At 55.0% G+C, this 20,365-nt stretch overlaps 1 protein-coding gene across 4 annotated transcripts in view; it reads right to left on the reverse strand.

Moving 5' to 3' along the window:
* GDPD5 (glycerophosphodiester phosphodiesterase domain containing 5) overlaps positions 1-20,365 on the reverse strand; it is a 90,542-nt gene that overhangs the window by 64,866 nt on the left and 5,311 nt on the right. The window contains exon 1 of one of the 4 annotated variants that reach the window (XM_079787867.1): positions 9,137-9,196. The exons of 2 other annotated variants lie outside the window; for them this stretch is intronic. The gene's annotated coding sequence lies outside the window, so the exon portion shown is untranslated. Of the gene's footprint in view, positions 1-3,335; positions 3,378-9,136; positions 9,197-20,365 lie in introns of those variants that run through there. One more of the 4 variants, XM_079787869.1, reaches the window with a different exon arrangement.

Below are 20,365 nucleotides of genomic sequence, written 5' to 3' on the forward strand. Positions count from 1 at the left end.
CTGTGTCCCTACCTTCCACAACCATCCCTCCAGCAAGAGCTACCTCCTCTGGGAGGCCGCCTTGATGCAGAGGACTATGGCGGATGCTCATAGATGCGGCCTCCCCCTCCACCCCCTGCCTCCTGCATCTCCTCTCCCCTCTCCAGGCAGCAAAAACAGGCCTCGTCTCACCCAGGTTTCCCCCCTCCACCCTTTCCAGCACTCCCTTTCCCTCCTTCCTTTTCATCCCAACTTCTCAAAGAGTTATCTACACTCATGTTTCCACTTCCTCCCTCCCACCTGCTGCAAAACCAACCACTCTCTGTCCCCAAGTTCAATCATGACCTCCATGTGAGTAAGCTCAACGGACAGCTTCCAATCCTCCCTGACACTGTGGGCCTCACCTTCCTTCCGTGGCTTCCAGGACACCAGTTGCTCTGGCTCCCCCATTCCTCTTGGTCTCCATACTCCCCCCCCCCCCCCAAAGCTGGCTTCTCTCTCTGTCCAGGACCCATGCTGCTGCTCTTTATCCTGAGTGAGCCCCGTCCCCTCCCTTGTCCTTCACACTCTCCTTGGGTGATATCATCCACCACTCATCTCTGTCTGGACCAAGCTCAAGGCCAGTCAGTCTACCCAATGAACCTCAGGTCATCCTACCCTGGACATCCCACAGGAGTCACACACCCACAGTGGCCAAATGGGAATCCATCACATCCCCCGAAACCTGCTCCTGCCTTCCCCATCTCAAGCCACCTGGAGATGCCCACCGCTCCACCTGAGCCCCCTCCCAGCGACCCTCAACAGCCAGGGCTCCCTCCAGAGGGAGGTCGTGGCTGGGAACATGATTTCAGGAAAGAAAAGAAGGGCTAGCAGCTGTGTGGCCCTGGGGAAGTCACCTCGTCTCTCTGAGCCATGGTTTTCTCGTCTGTAAAAGGAGGAGGAGAACACAGAGCCCAGCAGGGCTGGCCCAGGATCAGGTGACCTCACCAGCACTGAGTTCTCTCTCTGATGCCTGGGAAAGGGAACTGCCGAGCTCACTCAGAGGGACATTTGAGCTGTGACTGGGAGGCAAGGCAGGACGAGGGCTGGGAAAAGGAGGGATCTTGATCCTAAAAGCTCTGAGCTGTGGCTGGGCAGGTACAGCCCTCCTCCTGCATATGCGAAGGGGCACAAAGGAAAGATGGGGTGGGGAGGGTCTAACAGGGAGGCATCCTGGCCCTGACGAGCACCTGTTCCCACCTGAACTGGACGCAGCCCTCAGGGCCACTGCACCTGGCTGCAGCCACATGAAGGGCCTGAGACTCGCTCCTTTACTATGGGATTTGGAGCGAGTCACTGAGCCTCAGTTTCCCCATCTGTGAGGTGAGGGGAGCTGGGTATTACAACCCCCAGGATCTGTTCCATTTGGACCCTGCAGGACTGCAGAGTAGGGAGGGGTGTTGGGAGGGGAGACCATTAGGGGTGCAAGAGCTATTCTCCACAGATAGGGCAGGGAGCAGAGAAGGCCCTGCCTGCTAACCCAGGGTTGGCTGCCAGGCTCCTCCACACCCAGTCTTCCGAGAGTCATCCTCCAGCCCTTCTGCCTTCCCCTGCAGGGAAGCTGCTCTGAGCAGAGAAAAATCGCCAAGTGTCATACTAGAAATCAGGGAAAGCACGCCAGGGTGGGTATGCATATCGCATGCAAAGCTGACGCAAATGCCCCAGGCACACACCTGGGTTTGAGCCCCATCACGCCTGACCTCTCCCTATTCCCCTGTAAGTCCACTCCTTATTCCCCACTAAAGTGGTCCAATACCTCCCCATCCCGCTGATGCTGCTTCAGAAGTGGCTCCTCATCAGAGCACTCCAGTCCTTCACGTGGCTGCCTGAGAAAAAGCTAAGGACTCCCTGAGACCTGTAGGATCAAACCCTGTATGCAGAAAGCTTTTCTTATCCTGCCTCAGTTCACCTTCCTGGCCTCCCCCAGCTCACCTCAGGGGAGCTCCAGCTACCCGGAGCTAAGTCCCTGCCCCCAGGAACTCAACTTAACAACTCTACACCCTTACACAGTGAGTTCAAGTTTGCTCTGCAAGGAATGCCTTCTCACTTGTCTCTGCTTGGTGAACTCCTATAGATCCCTCAATACCCAAATGGGAAATGCTGCAGTTCAGTGGATAGCCTTCTGTAGTAGGAGTCAGGTCCTAAAGTCAGCACATCACAGTAAATTACATATGCTCAAAATCACCCTTATTTTTTGGCCATATATATACAACTACCTCTTATATACAATGCCTAGGCGCTGTTCTAGACAGTTCCGTGTTTTGACTCATCTAATTCTCAGGACTGTGGCAGATTGTATTCCCAAACACTTCTGCAGCAACATTTACCTTCCCACTTGCTCTTCTTACAATAACTCTGATACTCTTTCCTCGTGGAGAGCCAGGGTCTATGTCTCCCCGACTTGAATCTGGGGTTGTGGACTAATGGCTGAAGCCACACTAAAGACTTCCAAGGCCAGGTCCTCAAAGGTGCTGCTGCTCCTGCCTCCTTCACTGGAACATTCCTGCTGGAGCCCTGAGCCTCTGTGTATACAGTCTGACCGCTCTGAGGCTGCCTTGCTGTGAGGAAGCCATGGCGGAGCAAAGCCCCAAGGCTACAGGACGGTGAGTTTCAGGGTGATTTGTTAGGTAACAATAGTAACTAGAACATCATTATCCCCAACTTAGCGAAGAATTAGAGGCATAGGGAGTTAAGCAACTTGCCCCAGGTCACAGAGCTAGTCACCGGCAAATCCAGGATTTGAACCCAGGCAATTTAGTCCCAGAATCCACACTACTCGCTATCATGCCTTACTAACTGCCTCCATGGGTTGTCTCCAGGCCCACAGCAAGCCCCAGGGAGTGGTTCAGAATAAGTGACTGAGGGAAGGAATAGGCAAAGGAAAACTTAATGAATAAAAGCGAAGGATGACCTCCCAGGTGCAATACAGGGAACTTAGACCTAAGCCTGCATAATGCAAATGAGTTTGACGGGAGCTCCTTGTACTGCGTGTTGCGGCAGCTCCACTGTCCATAGCCATGGGCTGAGGTGATGACCAGAGGTGCCTGGTGGATGCCACCTGCCTGTGCCCATCAGAGATGAGCCCGAGATGCCGACTACCCACAACTCTACCTGCTGCAGAAGTAGACACGGGCCCCTGGAGAGCCAGTCCCTCCTCAGCTTGAGACCTGTGGACCCTGGGGACTGCACCAGGAAGGTCCCAGGCTGTGAGGCTGGAGATCTGGGTTTAATCCTGGCACGGCCATTGACTGTGTGAATTTGGGCTGGTCCCCGCCCCTCTTTAGGCCTAGGTGCTCTTCAGCTGCACTAAGACTCACCGGATGCTGAGCTGGCCTCATGGATGGGGTTGAGGTGAGCTTGGGTATGTGGGTCCAATAATCCATGGTCCTATAAACCCCCAAAGGGATCTGTCCCTAGAAGGAAAGTGGATGATGACAATAAATCCTACCTACCATTCACTGGGAGCTTGCTACGTGCCAGGCATTTTCATATGTGCAATATCAATCCTTGCCAGCAGCCCCATTAGACACATTAGCAACTGACAAAGGACTCAAACTCGAAACTCAAGTGATGCTGGAAGCCAGGATTCAACCCAGACCCATTCAACTTCCAAACTCCCACCCCTTTCACAATAGCAAGAGGTGGAAGCCACCCAAGTGTCCAACAACAAACAAACGAATAAACAAAATCTGGTAGATGCACACAATGGAGTATTATTCAACCACAACAAAAGAAGGACACCTTGTCACAGGCTATAACCATGTAGCAAACATGGATGAACCTGGAGGACATTATGCTAAGTGAAATGAGCCAGTCGCAAAAGGATAAATACTGCATGATTCTATGTATAGGAGGTATCCAAAGCAGTCAAATTCATAGAAACAGAAAGTAGAATGGTGGTTGCCAGGGGATGGTGGGGGTGGAGGAAGAAATTGTTGTTTAATGAGTGTAGAGTTTCAGTTTTGCAAGATGAAAAAAATTCTGTGAACTTCTGTGAAACAATGTGAACACAGTTAACACTATTGAACTGCACACATAAAAATGATTAAGATGGTAAATTTTGTGTTACGTGCTTTTCACCACAGTTAAAAAAAATTTTTCCCATTCTTGGGGTAGAAAGAGATTAGGAGGAGTATGAGGGAGAGGAGTCCAAGCAGGCTTTACAGAAAAGGGGGCATTTGAGTTGAGCAGGATTTGGGTGAGCAGAGATGAGTCTGGGGCACCGTAGACAGAGGTGCCAGCCCTTGGGCCCTGCCTCCCTCCAGGACCCAGCTGACTCCATCTCCCAGCCCATCCCAGGCCCTCCAGGTCTCCGCACAAAAGCAGTGCCCCACAGGGGAGCAGGCATTGGCCCGGAGGAAGGGATTTCTTGAACACCTACTGTGTGTTCCCAGGCCCGTTTACTGCGTGACCTTGGGCCAGTCCCTCTCCTTCTGGGGCCTCAGTCTTCCCATCTGGACTAACAGAAGGTGACTCAGAATTCCTTTCCATTCTCACACGGGGGAATAATCTCTGAGGGGAGGGCGAGAGGGAGGCACCAGAGAGGAGGACCAGGAGCCAGGAGCTGCCGCCTCATGATCCTGCCCGGAGCAGTTTCTTCCAACTTCACAGAGGAAATTTGGTTCCATTCCAACTCAACAGACAGGTATCTGTACCTGCTATATGTCTGTGATAGGATCATCATTCCTCTTCCCAACCCTGGGATGTTTCTCCTACTCCAGGCTGGCAAAAAGTGGAACAGACTCCAGCATAAGGCCAAGCGTGATTTATCGCACGGAGCGACCACGTCCTCCATGCCCAGGGCTCTAAGAATTCTGACTCTCACCTCTTCCCCTGACTCAGGAATCCTTTGCCCCCAAAAGTAATGAGGCGGGATAGTCCTTGGTTCCCATACCAGGTCTGCCAAGGACTAGCTGGGTCTCAGTGTCCTCAACTGCATCGTGGGAATAGGACACCGCCCACAGCACCCTAGCGAGTGTTAGACGAGTCAAGGACACCAAATGCTGTGTGCTCAGGTCTAGCATACAGTCGGCGCTTAATAAATGGCTGCCGTCATTGGCTTTCTCCTTGAAGACAAAGCCATTTCCACCAATCTGTTCCTCTCAGAAGCCAGTTTGTTTGTTTGAACTCTTCCCAGAAGAGATTTTTCCCCCAGGAACGCTGGTGATGATCCCCAGCCAACCCCAGGGAGAAGAAGGGAGGAGCAATAAGCCTTACTTGATGGAAAAAGAAAAATCATCATCACGTGGAAATGAGAGAGAAGTCCAGGGAAAGCCCCGCAGCACCTCAACCCCCCTTTCCCTCCTCCACCCAGGAGGACGCACCATGGCCCCAGATCCTTCTTGATAAGCTACCTGGGGCCTGGCTGGGAGGCCTGATATGATCAGGCTGCTACTTCAGTCACACAAAGCCTTCTATTCTTAGCTGAGCAGGGGCTAGTTCCTTCCCTGCAGCCCTCAGTGCTACCAGCCCCAGCAGTGTGGGCCTGGGGGGGTGATCACAACCGGCAAGAAGATGGTAAGCATCCCTGTGACCGGACTGAAGCCTGAGACCCGCAGGAGGAGGCTGCAGAGTGAGCCCCTGACACCAGGAATCCTTCTCTGGATTCCCTTGTGCCCAAGGCTGGTCAGCTGAGCACCACATGGTCTGGCAAGGGCTGACTCTGACATGTCAGGAACGTGCACATGGGCACTTGTCAGGAATACTCAGAGGCGACTTAGCCAGCTGTCCCGTGAAGGAAAGCAAATGAGGTTCCACTTGACTGTCCTCACGGAGCCTGCCTGCCACCCGCATGGGGAACCTAGGCCTGGCTTCCTGAGCCACCAGCCTACACCCCAGGTCTCCCACCCCAGACTCCATCAAGAACCTACTGTGTATCAGTTGCTTTTTTCCCCCCCAGTAGAGTTTTTTTCTTTTCTTAAATATATTGTTACTAAAGGCCTGGTGCATGAAATTCGTGCACTTGTGGGGGGGTCTCCCAGCCTGGCCTGTGCCCTCTCACAGTGTGGGAGCCCCACGGTTGATCGCCCCAAAGAGGTAGGCCCCACCCACCCATCCGGGGCTCCTCGATGGGATTGCCCCAAAGAGGTAGGCCAGAGCCAGGGGTCCCGCCTCTGCGCTGCGCATGCAGCGTCAAGCTCCTGCCCACCTGCACGTGCCCACTGTGCATGCAGCCTCCTGGTGATCGCTCGTTGTGGCGTGAGGGCATCACGACGTGAGGACATGGCGACCACATAGGCTTTTATTAATAGGATTGGTTTCAGAGAGGAAGGAAGAGGGAGGGGGAGATAGAAAGTTCAATGATGAGAGAGAATCATTGATCGGCTGTCTCCTGTATGCCCTCCTCGAGCCCTCAACCCAGCATGTGCCCTGACTGGGAATCGAACCACAACCTCCTGGTTCATAGGTTAATGCTCAACCACTGAGCCATGCCAGCTGGGCTCCCCAGTAGAGTTTTATAGATAATTTCTCATCTGAATCTCACGGAGCTGAGATTCAGATGATAAATTATCCTTTACCTCCCTTTTCAAGTACAGGGAGATTAGGGACTTAGCCTAGGTCATAGGCAACTATGTAGAGTCAGGACTCACACCAGGGCTGCCTGGCTGCACGGCTTCGCCTGGCCCCAGAGGGAGGCTCCCCCACGCCCCAGTGATGTGGAGGGTCCTCTGCTGGAGTCATAGCTTGAGAACATAGCTAAGATGTTCTGACCATTCAAGGAGCTCAACCGAAATTTCCTCCTTCCTGCTTAGAGAGACCACAGGTGAACTATCCAAAAAACCAATTGCTTTGCTCTGAGCTGGAATGAGATCCTCTCTGCAAATCAGTGGCCTACTATGTGTCAGGCACCCTACTGGGCGTCCCACCCACTGGGCAGTTTGATTCGACCTCACACCAACCTTGCAAGGTTGGCCTAGGCTGAGCCTCATGGTGGCCATGTCAGAAATCCAAGGTTGCACAGGCCCGAGGGGATGGGGGACAGGAACCCGGGTGTGTCAGGCCTTTTAAAGACGGTGAAGAATTGATGCTCACCGGACCCTTTTCTCAATGAACTGCTTAAGTTTACACCGATCCTCCATTACATCCTTCTCTCTGCTTGCTAAATGCCCCTACTCCTCTGCCCCCTTACGAACACAAGCAGAGGGAACATCTGTGATGCCTCCAGGTACCAGCGGAGCCCAGCTGTCTGCCCTCAACCCCAACCCTGGTGGGTCTAGGACACCATCTGGGAGCCACTCGGGAACAAGGGCATTGAGAGGGACCCACGGATCTCTGGGGGAAAGGATGCTGGGCAGAGCCCAGCCCTGTACCCGTTCACCCCATCCTGGGCAGGGCAGCTTTGACCAAGCACCGTGTGTGAGAGTTTCCAGCCCCCCCGGAGCAGGGGCCCCAGGCCCTGTTGAAATAAAGTCACGTCCATGCCAGAAATCGGGGCTGCCCTGACTGACATTTCCTGGCACCAACTGGTAGGCAGAGGGGATGGAGAGGTGACAGCCTTGTTCTGCCCCTCAGGCCCAGTGCCCCCCTCCCCCCAATTCCCAGTTATGAGGGACACAGGCCAGAGTCCCCTGCATGTGGGCAAACTCCGTTGGACCCCAGCAGTACAGATAAGCTGGGGAGGGGGAATTCCTGCCATGGGCTCCCCACACTTCCCCAGAGGCCATACCTAATGCTCTGCAGGCCTTTGGGATGCGGTTGGGGAGGGGGGTGGTATCTGGTCCCAGAACCCAGCAGTTGATTCTCTTGCTGTTTAAATGCTCACAGACACAGGAATGCAAAACACACCCTGATCTGCATGTGCAGCGTGTACATAATTCATGGCCTCCTATCGCTGTGGCCTGGATAAAATGAGCCCAGCACAAGTCACAGGGAGAACAGTGAGCTGTCACCAGGGAGCACTTCTGGGAAAGGGGTGAGTGGGCCAGAGGCCTGAGGGATTGTGAAAACTGGACCAATAAATATAATCACCAACCAGAACTGTTTCCATGCACGTGGTTGGGGTAGGCCAGTTTACTGCGTGCTTTCACAAATTTAAGCTCGTATCTTACGAAAGCCCAGTGTGAGAGTTAACTGTTGTTCCCATTTTACGGATAGGAAACCGAGGCTCAGAGGTGAAGCAAGTTGCCCATTTTCACCGAGAAGAAGCAGAACTTCCTACCCCGCACCAAGCTGGGGCATGCGCACAACCCTCAACCCCAGCCTGGCTCCACGGCCCTGTCCCCCAAATCACAGTCTGAGGCCTTAGAAGAGCCATCAGCGAGGACACCAGGGCACTTCACCCTGAGCTCAGAGGGCCGACTGCTGGAGGAAGAAAGAATGTAGAGCCCGCCTGACCCCCACCCAGCAAACGGGCTGCCCCGACCCAGGGTCCACTAGGGCCGAATCTGGAGGCTGGGGGGGAGGGGGGTGGGGGTGGGGGGCAGTCTGGTCTTCCCCTGCACACAGGCAAGCATCCCTGAGAGCCCTTCCGAGCTGAAGGGATGGGCTGGGTGGCTGACCCCAGCAGGAGGAACTCAAAGTCCGGAGAGGGGAAGGACTGGTCCAAGGTCCCACAGCGTTAGAGTCCAGTCAGCCCACAAACCTACCAGGTGCCGGCCAGGTCTGGGGATGAATGTGACATGGTCTGGCCTTCAAGGCACTCCCAGTCAGGTAGGCACCCACTCGGCCAGTGTTCGGACCCTCAGGATCTCCCCAGCCAGCTTCCCCAGCCCAACCCACTTTTCCTCCCTCAGCCCCCATCACCCCGGGGTCCTTACAGTGTCTTGAAGATGTAACCCCCCTGTTGTCACCTCTATACCTTTGCTCTGCTGTTGCTCTTCCTGCTGGCCAGAGCCTACGTATCCCCCCCAACCCCCGCCCCCACGGGTAACCTTTGCCCTCTTTGCAAGCCTCACTCAAGTTCCCCCCTCCCCTCCCCTCCACACCCCCCAGCTCAGGCTAATCCCAGGGGAAGCCTCCCTCCCTCCCCCCCTCTCCTGAGCCTCCCCACACGACTGACCTCCCTTACAACACTGGTGCCCTCTGCCCAGGCGGAGTGTTCCTGGAACCCTCTCGCTCACACCCCTCAGGACCTGGCACGGAACCTTCACTGAAATGAGTAAATGTGTCCCCTACTCACCCACCACGAAGACCCAGAACAATTTAAACAATCACTTCTTCCTTCTAAGGTTTGCATTTGTCTTTCTTTAAAAACCTTTGGTGGGCGGGGAAATGAGATGGGAGGTTCTTAGTCAGACTTATCTTGGCATTTCCAAATGCTGGCTCTGTGCCTGGCCCACAGTAGATGTCTGAGATTCGTTAGTTTGGTGGATGAAAGAATAAAAATATGTCCACCTTCCGCGTTCCCCTGCAGCCACCGTTGTTATCAATTCCATCCTGGGGCTAAACTCTGCTCCCCGTGGTCCTCTCAAAATCAAACAGCCCTGGGAGGAAACATGCGCTAGCTGGAGGCTTCTGTGTACAAAATGGGAAAGTGAGCGTTTGCTATCTTCCCCAAGCGTTTTCTCTAGACATCAGTCCCAGGCCACGGGCGCTGTTGTTACAGAAAACCAAAGAAGAACAAAGCAATACTTAGAGAGATGGAGTTACATTTGTTACATGCGAGTCCAGAGGAAAATGTCTCTCAAATTCTGGGCCCCAACATGCAGGAATTTTCCCTATTTACATGTTTTTACCTTTTTTGTCTCCCAAATATGGAGTGTTTCCGGCCCCTTTTGAAAGTTCTTAAAGAGCCCGTATGTGCTGGGCCTTGAGACCTCAACCAGAGGCCTAGCCTGGCACCAGCACTGATAACCTTGTCTGGGGAAGGTTTAATGGCCTCTCTGAAGTGGGAGTAGTCTTAGCAAGCAAGAATTTACAGAAGCCAAAGAGTAGCAGGGTTAAAATTTCAAACAGCCGTTTTCATATAAGATGGATGCTTCACTGTGACAATGGAGTTGCATGTTCAAGCAAGCTTGGGAAAGGCTGGCTGCACACTATACCACCTGTCGGGGACCCTTACTTCATGTCAACACAGTAAAGGCCCTGAGAAGTCCCGCTGTGACTTCCAGACCCTGCATGCCCACTTGTCCTAGGACCTGCTACCATCCCAGGGAGCTGGGACTGCTCAGGGCAGTTTGGGACGTGTGTACTAGATGGTGTGGCCAGATCCACCGCAGACAAGGTATGGACACTAAAGGATGCTTGCGCTGGCACACAGCCAAGGCCACACTTCCTTGCGCTGGCCATTTTATGGCGGCAGAGGTCAGGCCGAAGCCACCAACGATCCTTTGTGACAGAAGCAGAAACTGAGTGGGGCATCACACAGGTCCCAAATGGAGCACAGAAGAGGGAACAGGTGACGGGCCAGGCTGGAGACCCGAGTTCCAACCGCAGTACTGTGCTCACTGCTGGCCACTGCGCAGGGGACTGCACCCTCCTGGGCTCTGCTTTCATCGGCTACAAAATGGGGATAACGGTATTTTCAGGCTGTTGCGAAGGTTCAGTGTGGTGATGGAAGCAGAGGCAGATTACAAACTATCAAGTCCTGACCTGGTGTCTGCTGTGCACAGCCTGTTTCCCTGCCTCACACCCAGGTTGGTGCGTGGTCATGTCTTGACTAATCACAAGCTACTGCAGACGTTCTCAATCAGGATGGGTGGATGAATGGGTGGGTGGGTGAGTGAATGGATGGGTGAGTGGGTGGATGGGTGAGTGGACAGATAGGTGAGTAGGTGGGTGGGTGGAAGGGTGAGTGGATAGGTGGGTGGAAAGGTGGATAGGTGGGTGAGTGGATGGGTGGATGGGTGGGTGGGTGAGTGAATGGATGGATGAGTGGGTGAATGGGTGGAAGGGTGGATGAATCCCTAGCAAGACCCAGGATCAATAATGGCTGGCTGAGTAGGTATTAATGAATGGATGAACAACTCTAACAAACTCAATTGTCCCATTTCTCAGTCCTCAACTGGTAGAAGCATCAAATTAGGAAGGACACACACACACACACACGTGTAAGGAGGGAGAAGAAGGAGGTGCTGGGCTGCTGGAGGCAAGTCTGTGGACAGCAGACTGAAGGGTCAGGGCGAGAAGAGCCAGAGGCCTGAAGGCAGAAACTATTGCTGAACAGGTGCCGCAGTCCGGGGCACGCGGGGCAGAGTCTCAGTGCCCCCAGCAAAGCAGTCCATGTTCCCAAAGCCCGTCCCCGAGCGGTTAGCCCTATCAGCATAGTGCACAGGGAGGAGGTGTCAACCCTTCTCACAAGGCTGCCAACTAAAACGACTCAGGGGCTGGTTTTAAAGGGGATAGGGGAGCAGAAGGAAGGCTTAGGGGCACAAGCCTTAGCTGCCTGGAAAAACACTTCTTACGTTTTTACATAAACTTAGCAACACAGTCATGCACAGGAAAAACCTATTTTAAGGGCCTACTGTGTGCCAGGCAAGCACTGTTAGGTGGGGAGCTGGGCACAAGGCCTCTGCAGACAGCGTCGTGTGTTGAAGACTGGAGAGATGAGGGGTCAGTTTACCTGGTCACTTGAGGACAGAGAAGGTGGTGCTGGAGAAAAAAGCCACAGATAGGAAGTCTGGAGGGCCAAGTTAAATCACCTCATGACCTCGGGCAAGTCACCTTCCTTCTCTGAGTCTCCACCTTCCCATCTGTAAAATGGGTTGATAATAAAAATCGTGAAATCTACTACATTGCATCAGGCACTGAATCAGTGGTTATAGACCTTATCTCCCCTAATGTGCACAGCCAGCTAGACAACTGTCGCTAACTATTTGTTATGGGGGATGATTGTCCCCTGCACAGATGAGCAAACCAAGGCTCAGCTGGTTACTCAGTTGCCTGAGGGAGTTGGTGGGAGCCAGAATTGAATCCCAGGTTTGTCTGATACTAGAGATCACTCCCTTCTTACCCTCCCTAACAAGTCCCATGCTGCCTCTCACCGATGGCCGTGAGGATTCGGTGACATCGTGAATATCAAAGCACTTTATAAAAGGTAAACTATTATGTGTCCAAAGCCAACAAGAAAGAAGTCTTAATTCCTCCATGAAACCAAATACTGCAGTTCACAGGAGCACTCAGAACTGGCGGCAGCCCAGGGCTCGGGGTTCCTGATCCCTCCACCTCCTGCATTCCTTGGCCAACTTCTTCCTAGGGAGAGGGACCCGCTGTCTGGGAGTCCCAGCTCACCCCCTCACAGCCCACAGAGCGCCCTCCCAGCCCAGACACTGCCTCACTGGTAACCACTTGGCTGGCTGTACTTGACACCTGCTGAGGATTCAGATGCACAACCTACCCAGGTGCCATGGGGACTACCTCCCCACTCCCCACTGACAGGCTGGGGGACCTCAGGCTAGTCCTCTCACTTCTCTGACCCTCCCACCCTCCGCCGTTTCCCACCCTTGAGCTAGATGGGTTTAGCTAGGTGAGTAGGAGGAGATCCAGGCTCTCAAAATCCATGGTCTGAGGAAGGCGCTACCCATCCCACCAGGATTCCCAACTCCCTGCCTGCCCATGGGAGCCCTGGTCTGACAGGTGGACCAGCTCCTACCACCACCAGCCATCAGGATGCTAAGCTTCCGGCTCCCCAGGCTGGCTGGGCCCAGGTAGGGGAGAGATAGAAAAGGGGTCTTCCAGCTGAACTGCCTACATCTTCCCTGGAGAGACTGGGCCCTCGGGCACAGAAGTCCTCACAGGCCTATCGTGGCCCAGAGAGGTTGCTAACTGGCTTCAGGCCACACAGCATGACAGGGGTCAAGTGTATGTTGGGATCCAGGCCTTTTAGGCCCAGCCCAGGGCTCTCTCCACTGCCTCAGAGTCATCCCTTTGGAGCATGGATCAAGCACAGAGAGGAAAACCAGTGTGAGCAGCCAAGGTGATGCACCCCCACTCCACGCTGGTCAGGAGGTACTGGCCATTGACAGCTGGGCACCCAGGCTCCGAGGTGAAAACCAACTCCCCGTTTCTCCGTTCCCGGCCTCACTCCCAGGTACCGATGGGGCACATTTATACCGAGGGCCTGGTCTATCTCTGCAGAGCTCTCAACAAGAGGAGGGAGGTTCCAGTTGCACTATGACAGATTTAAGTTAGACACGAAGAAGAACTTCCGGAGGCAGCATTAAGAATGGACAGTGCACAGAGAAAGGGAGCAGGATGAGGGTGGTGGTGGAGTCTCTTCTAAAATACAAGATGCTGCCTCATCCAGCATGTCACTGTAGCTTCAAAACAGACCTGGAAGGTAAGTGCTGCTGCCTTCATTGTACAGGCGAGCAACTGAGGCCCAGAGACTGTGGCTTGCCCAATGTCTTCAAAGCCAGGACCAACCGGAAGCCCGCACTCCTGCTTCTCAGGCAGGCCTCTGAAGACCAAGGCACCACCTCAGCCACCAGGGCATCTCGCCGCGTCTGCCCAGACGCCCCGGCACGCGCTGCTGGAGATGCCGAAGCACCGTCAGGCAGGAGAGGGAGTGTGGCCAGCTAGACAGAGAGGGTTGTGCGTTCTAGGCCTGCCCAGCTGCTCCCCAAACACTATGCCCTGGGGGCCTCATGGGGGCTTTACATGCAATGTGCCCCCAACACATCTTCTCCCCAACATCCCAGCAACACGAGCATGGCCTGCAGGCCCCCCCACCCCCATTCCCTTTACCTGGTCTGCACAGGCTCCTGTGGGGGCCATCTGAGCTTAGGGCAGCATGGCTCATTCTGGGGGTCAGGGCTGATGTGGGCCCGGGGCTGATCCCCCGAGCTGCCGACAGCCACCCAGACCGAAGGAGGACATGCAAGGTGGCTACACCAGCGCCAGCTCTGAGCTGGGGCACCTGAGCTCACCTGACACCAGCCTCCCCGTGACCTTTGCCCCCCTCTAGAGATAAGGCTGTTCCTTGGGGAGGACGCATGGACCAAGACAGGCCCGTGGGTCCCTGACTTCTCTGCAGCCCGGGGTGGAGAGGCAGCCTGACTTCAGCCTCACTCAGCACACTGGGGGGGCTGCCCCCATCCTACAAACGGGGAAATGGAGGGTCAGAGAAGCCACGCCACCTGCCCACAGTGAAAAACAAACAAAAACAAAACAGCCAGGAACGGAGCCAGGATTCAAACCCAGGCCTGCCTGATTCCAGAAAGCCGAATGTTTCCCAGGTCCGCTCTAGCTTTGAGGGCCTGCTGTGTACCCTCCGTGCTGCTCACCCCATTTCCTGCTACAGCCTACGGCCGTGCCTCCTGGCTTCTTCCTCACTCTCCCCCTTCCCACAAGGCCTTTCCCATCCAATGCGGACCAACCGGGGTCCCAGCCTACCTTCAAGGCTCCTTTCCAATGCCCCTTCTCCACGGAGCTCCCTGATGGCTCTCATTCCCCTCTGAGCTCCTCGGGTTTTGCTCGTCTCCTGCTTGTGGCTGCGCAGCTGCCCCATGAGGAAGGGAATTGGACTGTGCCCCAACCACTCCCCTCCACCCCCAGCCTCCAGGGCAGGGACAACCTGAGTCCTCTCCCTCCCGGCTCCTGGTGCGGACTCAGGGGCAGAACGTGGGGACAGCTAGTCCGACTGCAGCCCGGGAGGCTGAGACCCCTCTTCACAGGACGTGGTTTGCAGGAGAGGACTGCAGGGAGGGCGTGGAGAACTGACAGGTGAGTGTCCACAGCGTGGCAAGGCGGTGAGAAACTGTCACAGCCTCGTCCCTGGAGCAGGATCTAGGCCAGTGAGGGGCAACCTTTTGAGCTTGGTGTGTCAAACTTCGCCAAAAAACTGAGCATAACTCGGGCAGTGTGTCACTTTGAGGAAAAAACTAACTCCGAGACTCTAGTCGCAAATGTTTCATCCTCAGGAGCAGCAAATGTTTCATCCTCAGCATGCGGCCGCGTGTCATCAGAAATGGCTACGCGTGTCAGTGCTGACACGCGTGTCATAGGTTCGCCATCACTGGTCTAGGCTAAGGGTGGTGACAGTCCCCATCCTCTTACTAATGGTCCCGCCACACTGTGTTCGGGGTTCTGCCTGTATTATTTGTGATGATGAAGGCTATCCCTTACTGGGCACTTCCTGCTCACCAGGCACCATCCTAAGCACTTTATGTTAATTCATTCATTTAAGGTTTTTTAAAAAAATATATTTTTATTGATTTCAGAGAGGAAGGGAAAGGAGAGAGAGAAACATCAATGATGAGAGAGAATCATGGATCGGCTGCCTCCTGCACACCCCCCACTGGGGATCGAGCCCATAACCCAGGCATGTGCTCTTGACAGGAATCGAACCTGGGACCCTTCAGTCCCCAGGCTGACGCTCTATCCACTGAACTGGCTAGGACACATTCATTTAATCTTTACAACACCCCTGCTCTGTGTTATCTCTACTGCAAAGATGAGGAAGCCAAGGCACAGACAGAACTTGTCGTTCCCCAACCATATTATGGCAGAGCGAGGATTTCAGAAGAAAGTCTATTTTCAGAACCTGCGTTCCAACCACTGCTCCACACTGCCTGACTAAGAGGGACAGAGACACAGGTTGTTCAGGTGATCAGGCTGGAGAAAACTGACAGCCAGGGCCTCTGAGGACCAGTGGTAGCAGAGCCGGATGAAGTGATGGGCACCGTGGGCGGGGACCTGGGTACCAATTTCGAAGGGGTGCTAAGGCACCTCTGGAGAGACAGAGATGGAAGGCTGGGCACCCCAGAACTCCTCTCCCTGAGAGGGCTGTGGCAGTTGGAATGCTTTGGCTTGTCTTTGGGGTGGGGGCAGAAGAGGAACACCCAGGTAACAATAGATCCTTAAACTGCATCCTATGGAGGGTGGGACCAGGGATTCCACAGCTTTTGACCATCAGAGTGAGAAATGTCTCCTGTCTGCCTTTCCAGATCCACTCTCCGTCCTGCTTGGGGACCTGAAGGCTCATCTCAGTAGACTGATTTGGGCTCCATGCCTCTGGCTTCTGAGTAGGTTCACCCAGTGGGAAGAACCAGTGGTAGACGGGAGGAAGGAAGAAAAATAGTTGAGGTTTTATTCTCCCGATAGTTCTCCTGGGCTGACTGATTCCCTGACTGTAGACCACAGCCCCTGTCCATAGAGCTGACCACTTCCTCCCTGTGCACTTCGGCCTGGGCCATAACGGCTCCCAGGGGCTGCTAGGCCCGGCGCTTACTCTCCTCTGTGCGTCTGCTCCCCCCTATGGCCTGAGCGGTTCACCCTGGGCTGGGCCAGAGAGAGGAGACCAAGCACTACCACCAACAGCCCTCGGAGCCTGCTCTAAATACAGGATGCACGGAGCAGGCGATTACAGGGCCGTTCGCAGGGTGCAGGCCTCCACTGTCTGCGCCTGAGCTTGGGCCTGACCCCACACGGAGTAGGATCTTTGCCAGTGACGGGAGGGGCAGGGCCAGAGTTCAGTTCCTAACGAGGAAGATCGTGGACAGTGTCTGAGTGCTCATTCTGTGGCAGGCACTGAGCTTTACCCACCAAGCACTGCGTTGGCTTCTCAGAACAACCCAAGGAAGTGCATCCCACGTATGCATTTTACAGGAGGACACACTGGTGCTAAAAAAGCTGAAATGGCCTGGCTGGTTTGGCTCAGTGGATAGAGCGTCGACCTGCGGACTCAAGGGTCCCAGGTTCGATTCCAGTCAGGGGCACATGCCCGGATGGCGGGCTCGATCCCCAGTGGGGGGCGTGCAGGAGGCAGACAATCAATGATTCTCTCTCATCATTGATGTTTCTATCTCTCTCTCCCTCTCCCTTCCACTCTGAAATCAATAAAAATATATTTTTTAAAATTCTTAAAAAAAAAAAAAAAGCTGAAATGACTCGCCCAGGGTCCGGTTGCCAGAAAGAGACAAAGCCCAGGCTCAAACACAAGTTCTTCTGCCCCCAAAGCCCATCCCGGTAGCTACCTTGCATTAAATTTGCGAACTGGCTTCCAACAAAGGTAGCTCCCTTAATTGGGGTCAACTCTTGGCGAGGGCCAGACAGAGGCCTCCAGTGTTTCCCGCCCCCTCCCCCCGATGAAAAAGAAACCCTCTGACATTCTTCCAGGTGGGATAGGGGGGCTGGGGGGCCCCAAGCGGGCGGTGCAGTTGGGTGTCCAATTGGGAAAAACAAGCAGATTCAGACAAGGCTTCATTGTTAAGGAGAGCCTGACTCTTTGGCCATTAAAACAAAACCAGGCAAAACAAAATGCTTGCTGTCTTGTCTTATCTCTTAGAGAGAAGGGGGACAGGAGGAAGGGGCCTCGAGCCTGGGTGTTGCTCCCTCCCCACCAGCAGCATCTCTGAGGCTCCGGGCTCAGGCGCCAGGGCAGGGGGAAGAGCACTGCAGGGGGAGGCCAGGGCCTGAGTGCGGCGGCCGGCTCTGCAGGGCTCTGCCTTCTCGTGCGCAGTGTGGACACTCAGGCACCGCGCTCGCTCGTGCTTTCTGTGTGTGGCCTGCTCGGTCTCTGCGGCCCTCTCCGGGAGGGACGATTGTTACTCCTAGTTCCAGATGAGGACACCGAGGCTCCAAGAAGACACCCAAGCCAAGAGCAGAGGAGTGTTGGAACCCAAGTGTACAGGATTGTGCAGTCTTCCCACCGCCCCGTCCCCCAGGCAGGGAGGGCCCAGGGAAGGCACTGCCACAGAGGAGGGAGCAGCTGGAAGCAATGAGCTCCTTGTCACGGGGTGGGCAGGGACCACGGGGGAAGCTGCGGGCGGCAGGCAGAGTGCGGCCGGTGGTTCTCATTCCTGACAGCCGACGGACATCACCTGGGGCACTTCACAAAACTACGGCGGCCTGCGTCTTGCCCTGGACTGCGGGGTGGGGCCCAGGAAGGACGTTTCAAGTTCCCTAAATGATTCTGACGTGTGCGGCCAAGTTCGAGAGCCATGGGCACAGGTGCCCACTGAAACCTCTCCCGCCCCACATTCTTTTTATTTTATTTTATTGATTTTTTACAGAGAGGAAGGGAGAGGGATAGAGAGTTAGAAACATTGATGAGAGAGAAACATCCATCAGATGCCTCCTGCACACCCCCTACTGGGGATGTGCTCGCAACCAAGGTACATGCCCTTGACCGGAATTGAACCTGGGACCCTTCAGTCTGCAGGCCGACACTCTATCCACTGGGCCAAACCGATCGGGGCTCACCCCACACTCTTGAAGGAGAGAAGGACTTCAGTACTCTGACCCCATGTTACAGGACAGGCAAAAAAACAGGCAAAATAGGAGGGCTGAGGTCATGTCCTCAAGGCCCACAGCCAACCCCGAGTGCAAGCAGCACCAGGGGACCCTGACTTCAGGGTGCCTCTGGGGTGACCTCTTTTAAGATACTTGGGGGGTCCTGGCTCCCTTGTCAGTAGGAGGAAACTTTCCTTTGAGCCTCCTGGGTGGGAGGGTGAGAGGAATTCTTCATGACATTTAAAAAAAAAAATAGAGTCCTCTCATTCAAAGCGAAACAGCTGCGGGATTAGTGCTGGGAGACCACCTCTCCCGGCGGGTGTGCCCAGGGAGCAAGGCCTGTTTACTCTGTTCTGTAGATCTGGTCTCAGCTCTCGGCCCACACTTCCGCCCCAACTGCTGTCTTGCCTTCCTCGTGCCCTCACACAGAACGTCACAGACGGCGAGGCCGTGGGAGGGAGGCGGTGGGAAAGGGGGGCCTGTGGAGACCAGCAGACCCGGGACTTCCCAAGCTCTACCCTGGCTGGCTACCCCGAGACAGAGACCATTCCCTTCTGAGCTCAATCCCAGGGCTGGCCTCACAGCGGTGCCAGGGCGTGTGCCTGTGCTTGTGTGCGCACGCGTGTGTTCAAGGACACGCTCAAGCTCAGCGCTGGGAGCACCACCACCCGGAAGCCTCTCCTGATGTCCTCCACCCAGCACTAGACACAAGCCCAGGCCGGGGCCTTCCCGGCCACGTTCTGTGTGGTCATTGTTTCTGTGTCCTTCTCTGCTTACCGTCCTTCCCCTCACTGCACAGAGCAGCTGCCCTTTGCCTGGGACTCACTCCATACCCATTCCCAAGCACCCATTGTCTTTCCGGCGCTCCGCTGGGCGCTGGAGATACAGCCAATGACAGCTAACGCGCACCGAGTACTTAAGGGCTGGGTATTTTTTCTGAGCGCTTTACCTGTATAATTCATTTAATGCTCACCACAACCTGATGAAATAGGTGCTCTAATCGTCCCGTTTTACAGATGGGGAAACTGAGGGCCAGAGAGGTGAAATCACTTGCTAGCATGTGCATTCGGGCTGTGATTTGAGCGTTACCCTTTACCACCAACCATCCACAGACCACGATGGGACTGGCCCCACCTCAGGAGCTTACCCTTTACGATTTGGAAGTTTTGTATCGGTGTGTTTACTTGTTTAGTGTCTGTTTCCCCAACAGACTAAAATCTCCAATCATGTTACATTTTCGATGAAAGAGAGAGAGAGAGAGAGAGAGAGAGAGCGCTCGAAAATGGATGCTGCTTAAGGAAGGAGGCGCTCTGCCCAGCATCTGCTGGCTGGGCCCAGGTGGCTCCTCCCAACTGGGTCATTCCTGCTGCTAAGGCCCGAGAGTAACCAGGTCCCTGGACATCCCGCTCCCTGCCCTGAACTCAGCTCAGAGCCTTCCTCATTCCCCTCCACTACCTGCTCACCGGGAAGGTGGTGGGAACTGCAGCTCTATAAATCCCACCTGACACAGAGTCCTCCCCACACGGCAAAGTGTCCTCCTCCGGGAAGTCCTCCCTGCCACCTGGCACGCCCTCCCTCCTGGCATCACCAGCGAGACTTCAATCGACTTCCTACTGAGTCACTTGTTCACAAGGCTACCAAGAAGGCAGGCAAGAGGACTCAGGCTGATGCCGCCTCTTCCTCCCATCACCCCACTTACCTCCTACAACGCTGTTATTACCAGGCCTATTTACAAGTAGAAAGGTTGAGCAACTTGCTCAAGGGTCAACTCACATGGTCTCCCCTGCCCAGGGGTTGCCACTTTGTGCCAGGCATGCTGCTAGGCACTCTGAGGGGAGGGGAGGGTTGGGGTGGCATAGAATCTAGTTCTGACGGGCTGGCAAGGAAAGCAGACCTACACAGCCCCGATCCACCGACCACCGTCAGTGAAGGCGGGCTAAGGATCTGCAGAGGAGGAGGGTGGGATTCCCCTTGTGTGGGAGGAGTGTGTGGGAGGAGCCCTGCAAGCTTCTAGGAGGCGGCACCTTGGGGCCTGGCTAGATTCCTCTGCTCCACTCCCAGGACCCCGGTAACAGGAGCAAGGGCATGCCTCAGCCCACAGAGCTCCGGTGCCCAGTGCGTACTTGCCACCGCCCTGGAGGCTGCAAAGCGAGGAGCAGCGGCTGCCCTGCCAGCTGCCCTGCCAATGACCCCACTGTGGCTGGGCCAGCCTGCCTCCGGCACTGCCAACCTGGCC

This window comes from Cnephaeus nilssonii (genome assembly GCF_951640355.1).
Source record: "Cnephaeus nilssonii genome assembly, chromosome: 13".
Classification (NCBI taxonomy): Eukaryota; Metazoa; Chordata; class Mammalia; order Chiroptera; family Vespertilionidae; genus Cnephaeus; species Cnephaeus nilssonii.